The sequence below is a fragment of the Choloepus didactylus genome, chromosome 27 (genome assembly GCF_015220235.1).
Source record: "Choloepus didactylus isolate mChoDid1 chromosome 27, mChoDid1.pri, whole genome shotgun sequence".
NCBI lineage: Eukaryota > Metazoa > Chordata > Mammalia > Pilosa > Megalonychidae > Choloepus > Choloepus didactylus.
The window spans coordinates 23,846,871-23,864,924 of NC_051333.1; the positions used below are offsets into that span (position 1 = coordinate 23,846,871).

The 18,054-nt window shown below is 47.0% G+C and overlaps 1 pseudogene; it reads left to right on the forward strand.

The window, feature by feature from the left end:
• Positions 1-6,303: 6,303 nt before the first annotated feature.
• LOC119521207 overlaps positions 6,304-18,054 on the forward strand; it is a 60,279-nt pseudogene continuing 48,528 nt past the window's right edge.

Genomic DNA, 18,054 nt, shown 5'->3' on the forward strand with positions numbered 1-18,054 from the left:
ATAAATCACATTGCTAGTCCCGCTTGACAAAAAGTCCCTACTGTGCAGAGCCGGCTAGGCCTAATGTGTGTTTTTTTGGGGAGTTGGCAGGTGTGGGCTCTGGTCCCAGGTCTGTCTGCTGATGAGGTGTGTGCCTGGTGGAGCTGGCACTGCTCCATGTCACAGGTTTCCCAGTATAAATGAGGGGGTGCAATAGACCCCTCTAAAATGTATCATGCTTCCTTGAATAGTGACCCACCTTCGCCGGATCCATTGTATATATTTGAAGGGTATTTGTGCTGGAACCGGATCCCTTTGGAGCACCAGGCACAGTGGTCTCTTGCTTGTGATAGAGACACACGTTCTTCTGGGGCAGATCTTTGTGATGATGTTCGTGGTGGTGGTTTAAGGTGTGTTTGGGGGTGGGGGTGGGGGGAAAGGCTGGTGGGAGGCAGTCATTTCATCGTGGCACCAAAGGGGCTCAACGCATCTTGGCAGCTGGCCTGGAGATGTTCCCTGCAGACCCCACGCTCTGGGTGATCCCCACAGGGCTGTGCCATTGGCCTGGTTGCCCCCAGGAGGGGCTCAACTCCAGGATCCAGGAAAGGACGGAGAAAGGCATCCTGGCACAGGAGGTATCCTCTGTCCCCTTCCTTCTCAGATGCCTCCTTCCTGGAGCGAATCGCCCCAGGGCCTGGCTGCATCCTGCCCTACTGGGGTAGGCACAATGCAAGTGGCACTGCCTGCCCAGGGGGCCCTTTTTTCTCACCGGGCTCCCTGCCATGCAGCATGCAACAAAATCCCACCAGGTCTGCTGAGCTCCTGAGAAGGCTGCCTCTTTAAGAACTTATCTCATATTTTCAGAAATTGACTGTGAAAATTCTAAGTAATGGTGTGACATGATCACACTCACTTTCTGTAGTTAATCCTTCACGAGGGTCAGGCGCCCCTCTCTTCTCGGTGGCTCATTTGATTGTCACCTACCTTGCACAAAACCTCCCAGCCCCGAGCACTGTCTGGTGGGTTGACAGGCAGTCAGTGCTGAACGCTGCGCAGGGATAACTGAATTAGAAAAAAGCTGCTGGCACTGTAATAAAGCGTTTAATGGACAGACAGCCTCTCTTGCCTTCCTTGGGGTAACACTAAATCCCTTTTTATTGTAGTTTGCACAGATGTTAGTGAGTTATCCATTTCTCTAATCATACTAGAAGTTGGCACATCCATCTTAAATAAGAAGACCAGCCCACTTGCTTTTACAGAGTCCTTTTTCTAATAAACTTGTGTCAGTTCCAGGTCAGTTTTACCAATACAAATAAAATTCAAACAAATAAAAAGTATATTGTCTCATGATGAGATTTATGTAATTATGTCCCCTACGTCACTTTAAATTTACACAGGGAGCTACGCCTTGCAGAGCCCTTAGTTCAGCCTGGATTTCTGTCTGACGTGGGGACACACACACCCAAATACACACCTGCAGAGGTTGCAGTGCTGGGTCTCCCCAGATCAGGGCAGAACTTTTAGTGCAGAACAGCCGTCCGTTTATGTCTATGGGGTGGGATGGTCAGTGGGCAAGCAGCCTGGGTCTTTGCTGCAGCATGCCTAGGAGGTAGTGGTTGAATTCAATGCATTCCTTCAAATAAAATCTGCTCTCTCCCCCGCCAACGCTGCACCGCAATCATGGTGTATGGACCACCCAAAGATCTTTGCGCAAAAGAAAATTTTGGAAAAGAGGGTTACATCTCCAGGAAAAAAAAATCGTGTGTGTTAAAAGGAAAGGGGGGTAAAAAATTTCCTACACAAAATGGTGCTCCCCACAGTAACTTCTGTGGGAGTGGGAAAGGTCACCTGAAGTTCAGGCCAGGATAAATAATTGCTGTGGTGAGGGGTTCCTTTTTTCCCTTTCCATGGAGTTGATGGGCTCACAGCGGTAGCTGGATCTTGATAGATTGGCAGACGCTGAAAGGAAACACTAAGTGCTGACCGGGGCAGGGCTGCACTGCAGTTCTGAGGGCCCCGCGTGGACAGCTGAGGCTCCTGGGCTGGGCATGAGGCAGAGCCCAGGTGACAAAGCTGCCTCTGTCCCCACACAGGGCAGGGACAAATGCTCACCCCAGCATCAGCCCCGGGAACGAGCAGGCAGGGTGGGCTCTCCAAAAACAACCCAGGCCCAAGGCTACTGTCCGCCTTTGTGCACACAAAATTACTGCTCTCTGGGGTCCTCCCCTGCATGGGAGAAGGTCTGTTGCTGTAGTGTTTCCCCGTCCAATCGTCTACTTCATAAATCAAAGGTGAGAGGTGGTGTGTTAACCATTTGAGTCCTGTTGCAAAGAGGGAGACTCACCACCAGCCACGGTGGGGCAGGGGAGGTCACACCGGCCTCCTCTGGTGGCGACCCCGGGAGCTGCCCCTCACCCTGTGCACGAGAAGCCAGGACAAGTGCCTAAACTGAGGGGGCTCTTAGAAACCCTGAGCTCATTTTCTCGCACACCCATTATATTGGGGAAACCAGGGTGCAAGGGGAGCAAAGTTACCTGCCAAAGGTCATCCAACCATGAGATGGAGAAGTTGGGACGGTCCAAGAGGAGTGGGCTCCTAGCCCCGTGCATTTTCATTCATTTCTTCATGCATGCGTGTGTGCATTCATTCATTCCTTTATTCAACAGGTATTTACAGTGGGCCCACTGTTTGTGAGGATATTTAGAAAAGAGTCTAGCCCTTCACTTTCACACAGACATGCTCCTTTTTGTTCATTTGGCTTTTGAAAATGATAAAGTACTCAATCCTGCTTACCTTTCTTCCATTTGGCAGCCTTTCTCAAGTGCCTCCTAGGGGCAGTGGAGAGAGGCACTGGAGCCTTCGAGGGGATTGCAGTCTGGGAGGCAGGTAGCACCCACACCCCTTCGCCGGGGAGTTCAGGTCATCCTAGGTGGGAGCTGGGCTGCTGGTCCTGCAGGACTCGCCTCCCAGTGGGTCTCTGGCAGCTTTCAGGGCCAGCGACAAAGCCAACTATTGGTGAGGGACCATGGGAAGATCAGTGTGGCCTTCACTGCTTAAGCCTCTGCTTGGTCTTAATTGTGAGTCTCACAAACCACAGTTCACAGTGAGAGATGCAATAAATGGCTTTTGCAACACATTTGGCTAGTCACATGGCAGAGGCCAGGCCAGCCCCAGAAACTCTGGCCTTGAAACGCAACTAACTCACTTTGGTTTAAATGTTTTGTCTCTGGGAAAATTTCCATCTCTCTAAACTTCCCCATAAAGGGCCTCATGCCTTGTGCCTTCTGGGGCAGGACACACACCTCACCCACTCCAGCAGGTCCTGAGGAGCTGATGAGGGAAGCAGGGTCTAAAAGACAAAATCAGAAAAATGACAAACGATTCCCTGGGGCTGTAAGACACAGGTCAGTTCCCTCGCAGCAGCCCTGACCATTAGTCTAAAGGGGAAGCAGGAACTTACTGTGAAATTATCTTGGGAGTAAACTCAAGGCTGCAGAAATGCCCCTCCTTGTCCCTAGAAAGGAGGTGCAGGGGGATCTGAGAATGATTCGGACTCCTGCGGGTCTCAATGGATGACCAGAGGTGGATTTGGGCTTCCATGGGCAACGGTGTGATGTTCCAGGTCAATGGTTTGAGAAACTATGATCCTGACAGCTTGTTTTGGTTTCCTTGTTGCTAAAGCAAATACCACGCAATTGGTTGGCTTAACCAATGGGAATTTACTGGTTCATGGCTTTGAGGCTAGGAGAAGTCCCGGATGGAGTTATCATCCAGGCAATGCTTTCTTCCTGTAGATTGGCATTCTGGGTCTGTCTTCCGATGATCCTTGGTCCTGGGCTCCTCTGTCACGTTGCAATGTTCATGGCGGCCTCTCCCTTCTCTCCTGGCTTCCATCTACTTTCAGCTTCTGGCTGTTCCAGCTTGTGTCTGACTTTCACTCTGCTTGTTTGGGCCACACCTTAACTGATCTTGAAGAGATCTTATTTACAATGGGTCCACACCCACAGGAATGGATTAAGTTTAAGAACACATTTTACTGGGGTCCATAGTTCCAAAGCACCATAGCACCTCCCCGCCCCCATCATCCCCGTGTCCTCTGGACCTCAGGCTGACCAGACGGATGTAGGGGACAAGGGTCTGGACCGCCTCCTTTAGTTTACCAGCCCTGCCTCTTACTCACTGCGTGTGCAACTTGAAGTGTTCTGCTTAACCCTTTGTGTCTCAGTTTCCTCATTGTGTTATGGGAATGACAAAAAATACATTTACCTCCTAGGGCTCTTGTGAGACTTAGATTGGTTAAGACCATAAAACACTTTGAGCAATGCCTAGCACAGAGTAAACCCCAAACACATGCCAGCTCTCCTTGACACATGACTGTCAGTGCTCAGGCAGCTTTGCCTCCAGCCTGCGTGCTCCAGTTTCAGTCTTTCAATCCTTGCTCTTAGTGGGATTGCACCCGTCTTTCAAACGTTGTGCCAATAATTTCAATCCCCTGTTTCTCCTCCTTGCCCTCCCTTCCCTCCGCTATAGAGTAAATCCAAGCTCTGAAAAGTGGAATGCAAGGCCCTTCCTAATTGGGTTCCATCGAATCTTTCCAGAATTACCAACTCTATCTCAAACCCAGTGCTTTCAGCAGTCTTGTCCCTGTCCACCCATCCATTCTTTCCTCCACTCGTGTGTTTATTTGTTCTAATATGGGGACCATGTTCTTTCAGTCTGATCCTGAGAAGACATTTGCCTCCACTGATGCTCATCCTTTCCTAGAGCCTCCTGGCCTCCCTCCTGGCTGCACCCTCAAGACCCCACCTGAGGGCCCCTTTCCTGGGCTTCTTGTGCCCAGACATGGGAATCAGTCTCAGTTACGAGGCACCTTAGGAACCAGGGTTTCCTCATCTCAGCGGAGAGGCCTACCTCAATGGCCACTGTGTGATTCAAGGGGGCATGTGAAAGACTTAGTGTGGGCTTCTACACATAGTCGGTGCTTGAGGAAAGGGAATTATGACATGCCTTCCCCAAAGTTCCAGGTGTCGGGCATCTACCTGAGTGCCAGTGGTGTTTACTGTGACCACCGCGTTTGGCCATCTTTCCTCGGTGCCTCACTGCTTTGGGTTAATCTTGTCCAGCCCGACTTAGGCTGAGCATACACTAGGTACTCAATGGACGTTTAGTTTGGGCATCACAAAGAGATTTTATAGCACCAGTTAATTCTGTCCGATTGAGAGTGGGGTTGTCAAGGAGTCTGAGGCTTTCTCTGGTCTCAGCAGTAAAGAAATTCCATGGTCAAAAAATGATGTGTGCCACATGGACAGCGAAGGAAGGGAGGCAAGATAACCAACTCTGCAGCCCAGGAAAATAAGAAGACGCTGAGAAAAACCATTGTCCATTCCTCTACTCAACTAGAGGTTTGTTGGACCTGCTCAAGAACAGGTTTGTTGGACCAGGAGATAACATTTCCCCCTCCATTTGCAAGACTAATATAAATTATCCTTTCATCTGACAGATAATAATAGTTGCATCTGAAATGTCCCTTCAAAAATGTGGTTATTGCTTTCTGAAAAATCTTGCACAAATATAAACTTAAAGTCTTAAAATGCTGTCTAATGTTAATCAGATCTTTTTCGGTGTTGTTTAGTCCTGTTACGTTTTACTGGGCACCTACTGTGAGCCAGGCATTGTGCTCGGTGCTGGGGAGGCCAGTGGACAGGAGCAGCCCCTGCCCTCCAGGAGCTCACAGGTCCTTGTAGAATAAAATCAGGAAAGCAAATAATGAGGCAGCAGGTCGCCTTGTGGGTTTCAATACTTAATTATATCTGAGCCCAGCTGCTAGTCTGTTCCTTTTCATGAACTCTAAACTTCTAAACAGATACACAGGCTATATATATAAAGCCTACAAACATCAGGCAATAAAATCCACATTCGTATATGGCAGGGATCAGCAAACTATTGCCTCTGGGCCAAATCCAGCTAGCCACCTGGTTTTGAAACGAAGATTTATTGGGACACAGATATACCTTTCACTTACAGGCTATCTATGGCTCATGCCCTATAGTAGCAGAGTTGAGTTATTGCAACAGAGATTGTGTGGCTTAATGTATTTACTATCTGACCCTTTACTAAAAGTTTGCCAAACCCTGGTCTAAGATGCTAAAGAACCAAATAGGCTGATCCCAAAAATGCAGCCCCAGATCTGCCTAATTGGACCCGGCACCTCAGGTGGGCAAGAGGCAACAGGCCGATGTGCCTGGGGTGTGACCCCAGTGATTCTATCTTCTCAACGAGCCAGCAGGCGAGTTGCCACAGTTGTCCAGGTCCTAAGGCTCCGAAATGCGGATGCTGGCTGGGCATCCACAGAAGCAGAAGTGGGCTGTGGATCCAAGAAACTCTGCTTGGAGTAGTGATGATTCCAAGCTTGGCCAAAGGATGCTAGAGAAGATGGGGTTTCCTTGGCCAAAGGAAAATGTTTAGAGGTTCAGGCGCAAGGATTTACGGATCATGTTAAAGTTCAAGTTAAAAATAACCACCTGGGAATTGAAGCTATAATCAATAACGAAGACAACTGGATTGCTCATCAAGATGACTGTAACCAGCTTCTCGCTGAACTGAATACTTGCCACGGGCAGGAAATAGCAGACCCCTCAGACAACAAAGACAAGAAATCTTTTAGCCTTGAAAAACAGTCCAAAATTTCCCCAAACTGTGTTTATTATATGAAATTCACAAAAGGGAAGGAACGATCATGTCAGAGCAAAATGGATCTTGATTGCATTTTTGGGAAAAAATGCAGAGTCAGGAGACCCCCAAGGATGATTCCAGGCCCACCACTCCAGATGAGAATGAAACTTCCACTACCACAACCTTGCCAAGAGGATGGCAGAGCTAGAGAACAAGCCACAGGTCACAGCTGCAGGTCCTGGACTTTCAGAGCCCCAAACCGAATGGAAAAAGGCATCGAGAAGAAACAAAGAAGAAAAAGTGAAAATCTTGGAGAATTCCACCCAACCCAAGGCCGAGCAGCCTAAAAGAGAAAACTCTCAGTAAGAAGAAGAGGGCCCTGCATGTACAGCCAAGAAGAGAAGATCCAAGTTGAACAGCCACTCAGAGACCCTTGTTGTGACAAGAATTCTGATGCTTCTGCTGAGGGTGGGGAGGATGGTGTGGGGTCACCTGGGGACCAGGACTTTACCCCAGTGCCAGAAAAAGGAAAGAAAAGAAAGAGCTAAAAAAAGCAAAGAGAGGCAGCAGTGGACACTACACTAGAGGAAACACCAGTGAAAAAGAAAAAGGAAAAGAATGGTTCTAAACAAATGATCCCTTGCCGGGGCCTTCCGGATGTCAGGTGCTGCCAGGGCAAAAATCTTTGGCCTGAAGTTAGAGCATAGTTTAACCTGAGATAGTTGTTCACATCTTTTAACATGCCCATGGATTGCTGAGTCTCTCCCTGTCACCATAGTTTTCCCATATCATATTCCCAGAAGAACTTTTTTTACTGTTCCAAATCATGGCTCTCCTAAACAAATTAATACCTTTTTAGGTTCTGACAAACAACAACAACAATAACAACAAAGAGGCAAGTGTCCCAAAGGGAGAGGTGGCCCCGAAGACGTCTAGGTCCAGGGAAAGCACAGGCGGCCCCAGAAAACATGTCGTAGGGCAAACATGTTGCATTCAGCTAACTGGGGTCAGGCAGGAAGTAAATTAGAAAGGCAGGAGAATGGGCAGGATATAATTAGGCATGTTCCTTGATATGTGGGTGGTTGTGGTTAAATGTACTGTGGAAAACCACAGCACTGTCAGGGATCCAGAACCTAGGACCATCAGAATAATTGAAAAAGTGCTCCCCCTTGGAGGTATGGATAGAAGTGCTTATATGTATGCACATATCCATAAATATTCACACGTGTGATCAGGGGCTGTTCCATATGAGATGTATCTATGTGTATGTGTGTGTGTGTCTATCAGTATACACAAAATATATTTAACTTTTCTGTATTAGAACATGCTAGAACATGAACAAATATATTAAATATATATAGATACTTATATGTGTGTGCATATATGTATACATGCATATATTGTGTATATATATATGAATATGTGTGTATATAATCACACTACCCTTTCATTGAAGACCCTCAGAAGCTGTGGTCTTTCCCTCTAGCTCTGTCTAGTGGAAATGAGTCAAGTGTGAAGCCTGAAAAGTGAGCCATATTCAGGTACCCATGGAGCATTTGGAGGGACAGCATAAGACTGAGACTCCAGGGAAACTTTGCTTTAGGGTCAGGGGGTTAGATATCTGGGGTATCACACAGATGGATTGTACCAAGGAAAGGTGCCATTTGTAGTTTCTTTGTAGGAGGGCATGTGGGCCCTGCAACACCAGCCTTTACCAGGTGCTTTCAGGACCAGCAAACTTTTTAGAATGCGCAATGATGCTAAATACACACACGGTCTTTGGATGACAGCCTTTGGAGTTCACTGCTTGGACTCAGATACTGCTTGCTAGCTGTGTGACTTTGGGAAAATTACTTAACCTCTCTGTGCCTCAGCAGCCTTACTCATGCTTTGTAAATAACAGTGCCTGTCTCAGGGTTACTCCAAAGATGCCATGAATCAATGCTAATCACAGAGTCTGGCACATCATCAGCTGTCAATAAATGTGAGCTATTGTTGGCATTATTATTATTTATGCCTGTGGGTCTTTGAGAGAAACATTTTCTTTCAATTAACATTCCTGGCCATCAAAGCCCTCTACAGTTGGCAAAGTCCAGCCGTATGTTATCTTGGAGCAGTGCTGTCCAGTGGAAAGAGAATGGAGCCACATGGGTGAGTGAATTTTCTCATAGCCACATTAAACAGTAGACACAGATGAGATTAATTTTAATAATATATTTTATTTAGCCCAGTTGTAATGGGCAGAATAATGACCCCTTGAAGATGTCCATGTCTGTCCCTGACACCTGTAATACACTCTATTACAGGGCAAATGCTTGAGGCTTCAGGTGGGATTAAGGTTGCTAATCTTCTGACTTTAAGATAGGGAGACTATTCTGGATTATCTCGTGGGTCCATTGTCATCACAAAAGTCCTTAAAAGTGGAAGACGGAGGCAGAAGAGAAGGTCAGAGGGGTGCAGGGTGAAAAGGCTTGACCAGCTCTTGCAGGCTTTGGAGCTGGAGGGAGGAGGCCATAAGCCAACGAATGCAGGTGGCTGCTAGAAGCCAGGAAAGGCAAGGCACTGGATTCTTCCCCGGAGCCTCCAGAAACAATGCAACCCTGCCGACACCTTGATCTTTGGTCCAGGAAGATCGTGTCAGACTTCCAGCCTGTAGAGCTGTAAGATAACAACTTGTGTTGTTTTCAGCCAGTACATCCATGGTAAGTTGTTACAACAGCAACAGAAAACGTATACACCGATATACCAAATGTTACCATTTCAACATGTAATCAACATGCAAATTATTAATGAGGTCGTTTGCACTCTTTGCTTTTGTACTGTATCTTCGAAATCCGGTGTGTATTTTACATTGACGACACATTTGATTCCAGCCTAGTCACGTGCCATGTGCTCAAGAGCAGCAGGTGGCTGGAGACTACTGTTCTGGGCAGCATCATCTCAGATGAGCCCCACAGTAACTCTGGGTGGCAACGTTAGCAGCAGGGAAACACAAGTAGGGCCTTCTGAATTGTGTACGCGTGTAAATTCCAATCACTGGTCTGTTGTTAATACGTTGTTCTGCCTTAAGTTTAGTCTTTGGTCAGAACAGCCCCTTACAGGGGAGAAGATGTTTCACTGAGCCAGGAGAGCTAGTGTGGGGCAGGAAGCTGGAGAGGGTCCAAAGCAGCCCCCTCCAGCACCTGTGCCCTGGGGCTGTAATGACGTCCCACCCCCATGGGGCATGGTTCTGTCATAACTACTCCAAGTGCACACAACAGCAGAAATAATTCATTCTCTTCATGTTCTCTTTGAAGCCCACTATCCCCAGTCCCTGTCTCTGGCCCTGTAAGTAGACAATTAGAATTAACCATTATGCTGATTCCCTTCCATATGTGTCTCTTCCACACACTTATGTATGTAGCCATATTATTTTGTCTTTGATTTTCGTAAATGGATCATACCATATCACCCTGCAATCTGCCCTTTTCCTTCAATTTTGCTGGCCCACTCTCGCCGTGGTGATCTGTGCAGCTCTGTTTTACAAAGGGGTCGGCAAATTTTTCTGTAAAGTAAAAATTTTTGACTTTGTGGGCCATACAATCTCTGTCACAACTACCTGATGCTGTCGTGGGAGCATGAAAGCAGCCGTAGACAATATATGGATGAACGGGCATGGCTGTCTTCCCATGAAACTTTATTTCTGCAAACTGGCGGCAAAACAGATCTGTCCCGCTGGCCATATTTAGCTGCCTTCACTAGTTCATCCAGTTTAATTGCTGTATAGTTTTCCACTCTTGGAATATACCAAGATATTTTAATCCCACCCCCACCCCACTGCCCTATGAACGTTCATTAAATACCTTGTTGTCATTCCCCAGGATCACAAACACAGCCGAAATGCAGTCTCTCATACCAGTTTTACTGTGCACTTGCAAGAGAGTTTCTCTAAGTTAAATTCCTACAGGAAAATTGCTGGGTTAGAGTGTCAGCATATTTTCAATTCAATACCTACAGCCAGATTGCTCTCTGAAATAGTACCAATTTAACACCCTGCCCCAGGCAGGAAAGGGCCTGTTTCCCCTTTAGTCTGTAGCCATTATGTGAGGGACCTCTTGGCCTGGTCACACTGGATGACAGAAGTGCCTGCCAGCCCTGGCCCCATGTGTCCAGCCACCCTCCACCGTGCCCTGGTTTCCTGCAGTGGAGAGAGGGGCTCCGTTCTGCAGGTCACGACGGAGGAAGGGGCCAGCACTGGCTGCTTGTGTTAATTCACCAACAGATGAACTTTAATGTCATCACGTCTCATTAGGCTTAATGCAAAAAATACAGTACATTTTATCTTCAAAATAAAGTAAAATGAAACGGAGAAAAGAAATCCATGAACCACTTGGCTTTGACACGGGCAACCCTAGGAATGATTTTGCAATGCAGGAAATCAATGTCCTGGCCTTATAACATAACTTCCAGAGGTGTGATCACCCGAAGAGATGGTTCTTCCATAAAAATCTTTGTACTTCTGTGGGTGAATAATGATTCAGGGGTCAAAGCTCCTTCACTTTAAATAGGCAACCTGGGTTGTTGTCTGTCTCTCACAGCTCCTGCCCAACTATGCCTGGAGCAGTGGGGTTTCCTATCATGCTGGGAATATCCAGGTGTGTTTTTACAGAAGACTGTCATCATAAGAATGGAAGAGATCCTCTCAGAAAATGCAAGTTGTTTGGAGACCGAGATGATTGCAATCCAAGAATTGAAAAATCCCCCTCTTTCTCTGTTTCTAGCCAATATTCAGTGAACAACATAATAGTAATATATAATTTAACGCAATAGATAAAGATCCCTATCTTCATGGAGCTTACATCCTAAAGAAGCATAGACACATAAAAAACCATAAGCATAGTAAATAAATGAATAACATTCACTCATTTATTTTTCTTGCACATTTACTATGTGCCAGGAGCTGGGGTTTCTGTAATATGGTCTCTGGCCTCAAGAAGTGGACTCTATTAGGTAAAACAGATGGGTAAAAAGAAATGTGATGCAATACAATGTGGCAATTAATCACAATGCACTATTATTATGCATTACATGCAATATAGTAGGTTCCATTCACAGTGGTGGCACCAAGGGCATTGCGTTGTTTCAGTTCCAGTGAGCTGGAGAAGTCCTCTTGGGCTATAAGATCCTTGGATTGGTGTCTTGAAAAATAAGTAGGATCTTTCCAAGTACAGGGAAATGGAGGAGGACATTTAGAAGGGCAGGACAAATGTCAAGTCATGAGGGGCAGAAGGAGGTGAGGGTTGGGCTTGTGTCCAAAAGCCATCTAAAGTTCTCCAAATACTGTTCTGAAATGTTTCTAAACTACAGATTTATTTAGGGGATGGCTCTAGACCCTTAGGCCCTAGTAGGTTGCCTGACATGCAATGAACATTCAATACAAGTCTGTCAAATGAATGAGCGAATGACGGCCCAGGACACCCTCACTAAAGATGAGTCTTCAAACACAAGACATGATCATTCCATTTCCCAAGGGGATGGTCACTTTTATACCACAAAACTGTGTTTGGAGAGCCTGGCAAAAAGATGAATTGGATTTATGGTCATCTTGATGGCCAAATTTTGGCATCTCCTAATGCAACGTGCTGCTCCTTGTTGGAGGGGCTATTTAGGGCAAATAAAAGAACAGGGGCAAAGGGTTCAGGGGCAAATATTCTTCATCCAAGTAACCAAGTCCCTGGGAGAGCTCTGGACCTTGTCTCCCTGAGACCAAAATCACCATGTATGCGAGTCCATTCTGGGGCCAGGATTAGATACAGAGTGTGGGAGATTGTCCCCACTGGTTGCCTAGCTCTGCTTTTCTACCCGTTATTCTAATTGTAGACAGACTTGGTCCTTCTCACTGGGACACTCTGAGAACTGCAGCTGAAACCCTCCTTTCAGGACTTCTCATACCAGGTGTGGGGCCAGGGCCTGTGGCTTCCCTTAGTAAGCCTGGCAATCTTACCCGGGAAATGGGGATCACATGCCGTTTTCTTCTTGGATGGTTGTGAGGATGAAATGAGACAACACGTGGGACATGCAGAGGACAGTGTCTGGCACTTAGTTGGAGTTCAGTCTAAGGTAGTGACTCTCTTCTTTCTCCCTGGCAGCCCACTGCCCATGGAGGGCAGATTTGCTGGCTTGGACTTGGGTGTACTGGCTGGGTCATTTGGATCAACTCAGTGTCTCAAGCGTGGGACCACGCATCCAGAGGCCTGGTTACCACACAGTTAAGGGAGAGGAAGATCCTATATTGACTTGCTATTGTTGCGTAACAAACAAGAACCCACCATCAGTGGCATTTATGTAGCTCAGGTGTCGGTGGGTTGGCTGTGGTTCAGTCCGTGTAGACTGCACTCAGCTGGGTGGCTTTGCTTCAAGGGTCTCTCTCCTGCCCCTGGAATGAGCAGGCCAGACGGGCATGTTCTTCTGATGGTGATGGCGGAAGTGCAAGAGATGAGCAGAGACGCTCAAGGCGCCTTGAGACCAAGGCTCGGAACTGGCGCATGGTCACTTCCACCTCATTCTGTTGACCAAAGCGAGTCTCATGGTCGGAGTCAAAATTGGGGAAATTCTTTCCACCCCTTTAATGGGATGACGTGCAAACTCATATGGCAAAAGGCTGAATGCAGGGAAGGGTGAACATTGAGGGCCCATGGTGCCATCTAGCACAGGTTCTAATTTTGTAATCTTTGCATCAGTTCAGTTGTGTCGACACACCTACTAGGTTAAGGGAGGGAAAAATCAGGTAGCAATCAACAAACCAATTTGACACATATCCATTCACTCATTCAACAGATATTTATTGAATACCCAGTATGGCAAGATGCTGATTTAGACACCATGACTGTGACAAAAGAGGTCAAAGCCCTTGCTCTTACGGAGCTCCCATTCTAGAAGGCCAAAGAGACAATAAATAGGTAAAACATTAAACTAAACAGGGTTGAGTGGTACAGTAGCTGGCATGCAGGGCAACTTTAGCCAGTGAGGAAGTATTTAGTCAACCAAATTATGAATATTTATTGTGCACCAGACATCACTAGTCTGGTAGTCACAGCCATCAATATATTCCCAAAGACCCCAATTGCATTTCACTCTCAGATCAAATGACTGCCCTTTTTACCCCTTCCTCTCTGCTTGTACCTTGACTGAAAGGAGGTAGAGAGAATTAAATTCCAAAACAGCCTTTCTCTTTTGAAGAAGGAGTCTCTAGATTTTAGAAAACCTATAGGCTAAGATGTTTACATTTATATATATATAATATTTATATTTATATATAGTAGGAATATTGAATGTCATGTTATTGCTCTACTTTAAACATCTTTTCATCTTTGCATAGAAATTGTGATATAAAACTGGCCTTGATGACATCACTGTCTCATGGTACATCAACCGTGGCTGTTTGATATCAGACCATGATAAACAGCTGAACTCTAATGGCAAGATTATTGTTATTTTAGCCAAATATGTCCAAACTGTAGAATTGTCTAGTAAGATAATCACACTAAGGAGTCATCAAAAAGAGAAATTGAATGGAGTTACTTTATTTGAATATCCAAATATTCAAGTATTTGACAGCTTGGAAAATGTAACTATATGTTTGGAGAGATCATTGAATTTTCATCCGAACATGGTAGTGTGTAGGCCCAGCCACAGGTTCACTTCTTTTGTTCCAATCAGAATTTGAGATGCTCTCATTCAAGAAGACATGGGTCTGTGCTGGTGCCTCAGACACCTCTCCAAGACAGAACAGAGTAAGTGAGGATGTAGACATCAGGCGTGGTTGGATTCTGCATTTTTCCATGATGGAAAATTCAGGAAATGTGGAACATTGTGGAGATCCTTCTGCTTCCTTAATCAGGAACCGCTTCTCTCTCAACTGCTCTAGCTCCTTCCCAGCACCTTAGAGCTGAGGCTTTGATGCCATTGAAAATCCCAAGTCGGGTCCAATTGCTTTGTTCCTCAGTTAGATTAGCATTACATTTTCCCAAGACCATCCAGAGGCTTTGAACTCAAGAGAATTTCCTCCAGTTCTGTTTTTATTTATGCTTCTTCCTTTCTTTTCTAGTAACACTTGAAGCAGCTCAATGATCCCCTTACCCAATCCCCACCCCGCTACACTCATCATCTCTGACTCTGGATAGTCGCGTTGGAGAGAAGAGGAAAACAGGCCTTCTGGAGCTGCCTAAGAAAGGTGCTGCACACACGTGCATGCACACCCATCACACACACACACACGTACACAAAAACAGACACACCTTACTGCTCAGATGATTGAAAAAGCCTCTGAGAATCTGGTTTGTGTTCTGATGGAAGGACTCGGTAGTAGGCATCCAATCACCCCATTTGTGAGTCCTCAGGAAATTCTGGTTGAAATCCAAAGGGGAGTTTTTTTTTTTTTGTTTTTTTTTTTTAATGAGGTAGAATTCTCAGTCTGTAGAACTGTCTAGTGAGAAATTTACAGGGAGAATTGGCTCTTTGTCTCTACAAAGCCATCAAGGAAAGAGTCTAAGTGATAATTGTATGCACAGTTCAAAATATTTTAAATGAACATGTTCTTACAAGGAAATAAGTTATGAAGTTAACTTTTGTATGTGTGTGAATAATTAAACTATTGTCACCACTTTAAATTATCATCCATTGTTAACGTACATCATTAAATCTTACCTCTTTACTAAAGAATAACGAAAAAAAATGCACTTAATTAACAGTTATTGCAAGCTCCAGGCCATTGATAACGCCAGTCTCGGTTTGAATTTCACAAGCGTGTTTCATGCTTCCCTTCCCAGTTGTTGTGCGGGGCGTAGCATCCGGAATGCAGCCGAGTCTCCTGCTTCTGGACCAACTCTCCCTGAAAACCGTGTTCTTCCTGAACCACACAATCCCATTAGGATTTTGCCCTTGTGGAAATGCGTGCCGCCATGCCAGCCCGAGCCTTTGTTCTCCTTGCGGTCTACGGGACGGCCTCAGCCACTGCCACGTCGGAGAACAAAGTCCTCCCCACACCATCCTGTGTGCACAACATTTTAGCAATTTATTCCATCAGTCTTTTGTGGTTGGGGAGTGGGTGGCTGGGTCAGAAGAAAGGGGGTTTGGGTGGGTTTCTCAACTGATCCCCAAGGAAGAGGATGACTTGTGTTAACTTCCTTGTTTCGATTAAGGCTGTGATACATGTATACATATATATATATATGTATATATATATATATATATATATTTTTTTTTTTTTTTTCTTCTTTTTTCCTGGATATTGTTAAAGAGGCTTGCCGGGCCTGTAAGGAATGCGTGGCATTCTTCAGATGAAATAAGGCCAATCAGTGGAATAATGAGGAAAGTAATATCTCCCCAGAGAGGCTGATGGGGTTTTCATCAAATCAGCCAACCTTTTCCCGTCACTTACACGGCCATGCTCTCCAGGCAGGCCCGCCCGTCTGCCTCCTTTCCTTCCCTTCCCCCACTTTCTCAAAACTCCCTTGTGGTTATTACTGTTAATAACCAAATATGCAGGGACCCAGGAAATTTATGTGCACTGGATAACCCCTCTTTTAGAAAAATAATTATTAACTCTTAACTTCCCTTTCTTTAGGACTTAACTGCCCCTCACATCCTGGAAGGGCTTCCAACACCAGAGAAGATGGGGGGATTGGAGATCTATGGCGGGCTTGCTCCCACTTTCCTCCACCTCCTGGAATTGGAGCAGAGACGGGCAGTCTCCTTGCTTCCACCCACATTTAAATGAGGTGGGGTGGGTCAAGAGAGGGATGAAAACACAGGATGGCGGTCCGAAGGGTCTTAGGTGGAACAGGTGTGCCGGGGCCTATGTCCTCCCTTCCGCCCTTCAAATAACGGTGTCTGGAAACTAGTTGGCTGAATTACCTTCTTTGCCTTGTGGGTTATCAGGACAGCAGGTCCCCGAAGCAGGGATGCTGAGATGAGTTGGTCTGAATTGTGTGCTGTCAGACATCTGCTTGTGTCAGCCTGTGGGCTACGAGCCATCCTGTCTGTAGCTGGTTAACCTTCTACACTGCGAGATGCCCTTTGAGCTCCTCCCCATGGGCAGGACCTCCCCAGAGGTCTCATGGGAGGGTCACCTGTCTGCAGACACACACAGGGTAGCAGCTTTGCCACGGTTGCCCTCACGTTGCACCCCTCGCCCCTTGGCTGGGAGCTGCGTGAGGGCTTCTCCAGACACTGCTTGCAGGCAGACGGGGTACAAATGGGCGTCAGCCTTGCAGGCCCTTAGCATCGCTGTGCCCCCTGGAAGCCCGGAGAAGCGAGGCAGGAGACTGCCCGACAGGCTTCCAAACCACTGAGCTCATCTGCCGACCTCCGCCCGTCCAGTTCCCCGGAGCCCCGTCCTTCCGCCACCGGGGGTGGGGTGAGGGCCCCAAAAGAAGCCAAAGAATCACATTGGCATGTGAAAGTTTTCCAAATTAACCGAGTTCCGTTCGCTGGCGTCCTCCCATTGGGCTCTGCAAACGATTCAAAGCCTCCACATGATTTCATCTGTGCAGACTCTAATCCACTTACTTAATGAAATACATAATTAACATATTATAATTGCAGTAAAGATGGTTTTGACAGAAATCATTTCCCGTATCTAATACCGTGGTAATTTAATCTGTTCCCCACTCCCTAACACGACCCTCTATGATTAAGTTTCATAAGAACTCTTTTGATTGATTGATTCATCTGACGGGCCTGGGCCCTGCTAAAGGAGGGCCTGTCAGTTCCAGAGCCGCGTGCAAAGTCGCGGCAGATGGCTACGCCCGGGCTCTGCGCTCCATCTCCCTGTGAGGTCCTCCGTCTCCTGCTCTCTTCTTCCCTTCCCTTGCCTCTCAGTGCCCTGATAATCCACCCTCCACTCGCCTGAACTGCCAAAGCCAGCATGTTTCCATCCGCTGCTCTTCTGTCGTGGGGATGCGGGTTAAAGGCAGGGGAGCCAGGGCGAGCTTGGGTGGGTAGCGGGAGCCAGATGCCAGCCTGCTTGGCTGCGCCCCTCCGCCGGCCACATCCGACCTGGCCTGGCTGCCTGTGGGTCCCGCCAGCCCCCTTCTCAGGTCCAGTGGAAGAGCCCAGAGTGTCAGAGCTCCCTGGGGCGGGAGGGGGTCCCCTCTCTCCTCACTCCCTGCTCAGGGGTCTGCTCCTGGGGCTGCAGAACTCGGGGTCCAGGGTGAGGGCTCAGCCCACATCTCCTCCAGTGTTCCCCTAGTGCAAACATTCCAGCGATGAGGAGTGGGCCTGGTTGTCCTTTGGTTGGTGCAGATTTGGGGAGAATTAAGAGTTGAGGGAGTGATGCTTAAATTCTGGTTTCTGGGGCAAGCACCTGCAAGAAGGGCCTGGAAGCAGGCAGCAAAGCCCCCTGCCCACTCCTCCAAAGAGCAG